Source organism: Helianthus annuus, chromosome 5 (genome assembly GCF_002127325.2).
Source record: "Helianthus annuus cultivar XRQ/B chromosome 5, HanXRQr2.0-SUNRISE, whole genome shotgun sequence".
NCBI classification, from domain to species: Eukaryota; Viridiplantae; Streptophyta; class Magnoliopsida; order Asterales; family Asteraceae; genus Helianthus; species Helianthus annuus.
Genome location: NC_035437.2, coordinates 122,736,959 through 122,742,010, shown reverse-complemented (window position 1 = coordinate 122,742,010; position 5,052 = coordinate 122,736,959). Strand labels below are relative to the sequence as shown.

The following is a 5,052-nucleotide window of genomic DNA, read 5'->3' as shown; positions in this document are numbered from 1 at the left end:
CCGAAGAATCCAAGCGAAATAAAAAGTTTTCTAGGCTTGGCTGGGTATTACAGAAGATTTATCCAGGATTTCTCCAAGATAGCCTCGCCCATGACGAAATTAACAAAGAAGAATGAAAAGTTTATATGGGGGCAAAGAACAAGAGAAGGCGTTTTAGACTTTGAAGGAAAAGCTCTCAAATTCTCCGGTGTTGACATTACCGGATGGAAAGGATGATTTGGTAGTGTATACTGACGCCTCCCACCAAGGTTTAGGTTGCGTGTTAATGCAAAAGGGTAAAGTCGTTGCTTATGCTTCAAGAAAACTCAAGCAGCATGAAAACAATTACCCAACTCATGATCTAGAATTGGCGGCGGTTGTATTTGCCTTGAAGATATGGAGGCACTACCTATATGGGGTGAAATGTACTATTTACTCGGATCATAAAAGCCTCAAATATTTTTTCGAGCAGAAAGATCTTAATATGAGGCAACGAAGATGGTTGGAACTCATTAAGGATTACGATTCTGACATTCATTACCATCCCGGGAAGGCTAATGTAGTGGCGGACGCTCTAAGTCGAAAGGAGTACCCGCCCCCAATTCGGGTAAAATCTATGAAGATGGTAGTCACTTCTAAACTCCTTGATGAAATTCGAGAAGCTCAAACTAAATCTTTAAATGCCGACGACTCGAAGAAAGAAAGGACGAAAGGATTTATTCATGAATTGGAAGAGAATGCAAATGGTATGAAAATGAGGTATGACCGAATCTGGATACCTCGGGAATGTGATGTGAAAGAATTACTATTGAATGAGGCTCACAAGTCTTGAGGATGAATTATTGGTGGCCGGGAATGAAAAGAGACATTGTCAAGTATGTTACTAAGTGTTTGACATGTTCTCAAGTAAAGGCCGAACACCAAAGGCCGTATGGAAAGTTGCAACCATTGGAGATACCGGTGTGGAAGTGGGAACATGTAACGATGGATTTGGTGACTAAACTTCCTAAGACAAGGAAGGGGCACGATGCTATTTGGGTAGTCGTTGACCGACTAACCAAAAGTGCACATTTCTTACCCATCCGGGAAACCTATAATTCGGAAAAGATGGCGGAAGTTTATACGAATAAAATTATATCTCGACATGGGGTTCCGGTGTCCATAGTGTCCGACCGGGATACCCGGTTCACATCTCGTTATTGGAGAAAATTCCACGAAGAATTGGGGACCCAGTTACATATAAGCACCGCCTACCATCCACAAACCGATGGTCAGTCGGAACGAACTATCCAAACATTGGTTGATATGCTAAGGGCGTGTGTTATGGATTTCGGAGGAAGTTGGGATGATCATCTACCTTTGGTAGAGTTTTCATATAATAATAGTTATCATAACAACATAAAAATGGCCCCTTACAAAATGCTCTATGGAAGGAAATGTAGAACCCCGGTTTGTTGGGGGGAAGTGGGTCAACGCGAAATCGCGTCAAAGGATGTCGTAGCCGAAATGAATGAGAAGATTTATATGGTTAGATCAAGAATAAAAGCAGCCCAAGATAGACAAAAGTCTTATGCAGATCGGCGAAGGTGACCAATTGAGTTCCAAGTGGGAGATTATGTCTTACTAAAAGTCTCTCCATGGAAAGGGATAATTCGTTTTCGTAAATGTGGGAAGCTAGGTCCTCGATGCATCGGACCATTTAAAATACTCACTCGGGTCGGGGCGGTGGCGTACCAGTTAGAATTACCACCCGCGTTGGATGGAATTCATAATACTTTTCATGTATCGCAACTGCGGAAGTGCCTAGCGGATGAGACGGCATACGTGCCTATGGATGATATTGAAGTGGATGAGAAGTTGAGTTATGTTGAAAGGCCCGTTGCAATAAAAGATTTTAAAGTGAAGCAACTCCGCAACAAATCCGTTTGACAAGTGTTGGTTCAATGGCAACACCGGAAAGGATCGGATCTCACGTGGGAAGCGGAGGATGATATGCGAAAGCACTACCCAGAGTTATTCGGTATGTATTCTGGTTTCGGGGACGAAACCTTCTTTAAGGGGGTAGACTTGTAACACCTCAAATTTCGTATGACATGTTATAATGTTTAATCGCAATACTTTAGCGAAAAGAAATGGTAAACATGAATTTTTACCATTATTAAGGTTTATAGCATTTGACAAATCTAAAATCTTATAAATAGGCATGAAAGTTTATTAAGTTAGTATGTAATTATGAGGAAAGTGTCATGTTCTAATAGATGAGGGGGTTAAAATGAAAAGTGTGTAATTAAAACATTTAACAAAAAAATGCCAAGTATGTGTGTGTATGTGTGCGATCGTGAGAGAGGCCAAGAGAAAGTTTTCACCCTCAAAACCCTAACATACTAATTCCATCAAATTGAAAAGGGGAATCAAGGATTTTTCAAATGCATGAGCCAATAACTTCGACTATCTAAGTGTTCTTGACATCTAGTAGGTTTAATTTCATGATTTGTTAATATTTGATGAAGTGGGTTATGTATGATTTATGATGTTTGTATGAAATTGAATCTAGATGTTGAATGATATGAACAAATAGGAGTTATATTATGTGTTATTTCGATTATACTAGTAGTTGGGGTAAAACCCACTTGAGATTATTTAAGGTAGTGAAAAATTAGTAAAGTTTATGGAAGAATTGTGTAATGTTGATGTTAAATTCATGTTAAATAAGTGTTAAGATGAATAACTTGATATGAATCATATGTAATATAGTTATGATTGTTGATTTTGAAGGAAATTGGTTGATCTATTTGATAAATTTAGGATGAATGTGTTATAAACACTTGTACATCATGCTTATTAGAATGTACGCACGCCATATGTTCGATGAAATGTCTAAGTTAATGAAATTGTGATTTTGTATGAAAATTAGCTAAGTTGATGAAATATGATTATGGTGTGAATGCATATGGTTCATAAACGTCATATTATACGACAAAGAATACGAGAATAATGAAATTTTCGAAAGCTAAGTATATAAAGTTGTGATGTATAGGAACAAAGAAGGAAGAAGGCACAAGTCACTTGAAGTCACAAGCATCTCAAGATCGCGGTAGGTTCATATGAACTTTATTTACTCTATTAGTAGATTTATGAATGAAAATATTTGGTACTATGAATTAGTGTAAATTTCCATTATGGATCATGAATGATTAGATGCAAAGAGCTTATATTGAGAAATGTTCAATAGATGATGTTGTAGTGAATATGAAATGACCCGTCTAAATGGGTTGGAATGATAAGTAGAATGATTGATGGAATGTTTAGGAATTGACTTGTTCATAACGGGTCAAATGATGTAAGTATGTTGAAATGTATGGTATGTAGCGATTCATTATAAATGAGTCGGAAAGTGGTATCTTGGATGTTTCCGAATGGAAGTAAACATGTTAGTAAAGTAACACGTCATGTTAACGGGTCGAATAATGATAGGTAATTAAAGGATTCGAATTATTATGTATTACGACTAACAAATGTTTTGTTGTTATAAATGATAGGTAAATCCCTTGTTTAATTTCGGCGCGCTCGGACCGAACACACACACAATGTCGACTTTATGCGCTTCCGGTTCAAGTTGTTATTTTGAATGGGTCAAATTACCATTTTGTGTAGTAAATGTTTAACTAGTAACTAGGATAATAGTAGTAGTTTGAAGTTTAAACTTTGTTTTGAATAGTTCGGATTTAATGTTTTGATGAAATGTGTAAGGTTCTAAATCTTAGTATGTTTTGTAAGTGTCGTAGAATGTATTTTGATTGTTTATGTTAAAAAGCAGGAAATCGTCTTCTTTACGAATGGGTCATGTCAAATTTTTTCTCAAATTGGTATGAAGGTTATGTTATTTATTAAATGTCAAAAATTGGGCGTTTATCATGCCTTAACCATTGCTATAAATAGCAGCTCTTGTGACCCTAGTATTCACCCCAAACTCAAACAAACAGTCTTCACTTTAAGAGTCTTGTGTGAACTTCTACTCTCTGCTCTTCCAAGCTTCCCTTCTGGTTTTTTGAGGTCATCTTCTGAAGTTGGTAAGTCCCTTCTCATAAGCTCTTTTATTTGTAATTAGTTTCATAGCTTAATTCCATCCGAGTATCGTTAATTTCAAACACTTTGACCATTCAGTTTGACCTTAATTTCTGGTCACTTTGGTCAACTAATTTAAAATTAAATTTATCTAAAAAGTCTTCATAATGTTGGGAATAAAACCCTTCATTTATGTCTCATGATTATCACATCTAAGTGATTCAAATTGACAAGTCAAACATAAATTTGATAAAAGTCAAACTCAACTTTGTTAAAAATATATATTTACCAAAGAATTATTTATAACGAAGGTAATGTGATATTTTATATATCAAAGCAGTTTGTAAATGTGACAAGAATATATTTTATCATGTTCGACTTTTCAAAAACCCGTTTTCCTGTCCGAACCCGTATATATGCATATGACTAGTTAACATGGTTTAAACAATATAAACAAGTCGTAACGGGTCAAAACCTTTTCAAATCAAAATACAAGGTTAACAAATCATATTATACGAGACTCCTCACTCGTATGGTTATAATCCTAACCGTTCACCGTTTAATCTAACGAAAGTGTATTTAAATCCACGTTAACGGATCAAGTGTTAATGACTTATAATGATCTGTAAACACGATTCACATAGATATTATTTCCATTTTCTCTGGATTATAGAGCCCTCTAGAAATTGCATTGTAAGCCAATAAACTTTGGATTTGGCGGTACTACGAACAGAATACCATGTGTTCGACTGCTAGTACAGGTCATCATCATCATCATCATACTCAGTAAATCCCACATATAGCAAAGGTAAGGTAGGGTCTGAGGAGAGTAAGATGTAGACAGCCTTACCTCTACCCCGTAGGAATATAGAGGCTGCTTCCACTGAGACCCCCAGCTCGATAGTAGTTTTGCATCAAGCCTTGGACATAAGGCACATAACACTCAACAATTAAGACAAAGGCCAATTAGTGCATGTACTCCCTTGTATTTCGGCTATCAACACCGCC

At 36.5% G+C, this 5,052-nt stretch overlaps 1 long non-coding RNA gene across 1 annotated transcript; it reads left to right on the top strand.

Annotated features, from left to right (window-relative positions):
* Nucleotides 1-2,315: 2,315 nt before the first annotated feature.
* Nucleotides 2,316-3,748, top strand: LOC110925589. Its single transcript, XR_002584596.1, has 3 exons — nt 2,316-2,451; nt 3,017-3,073; nt 3,519-3,748. It is a non-coding gene; the product is annotated as an uncharacterized LOC110925589 (long non-coding RNA).
* The last annotated feature ends 1,304 nt before the right edge of the window (nt 3,749-5,052 follow it).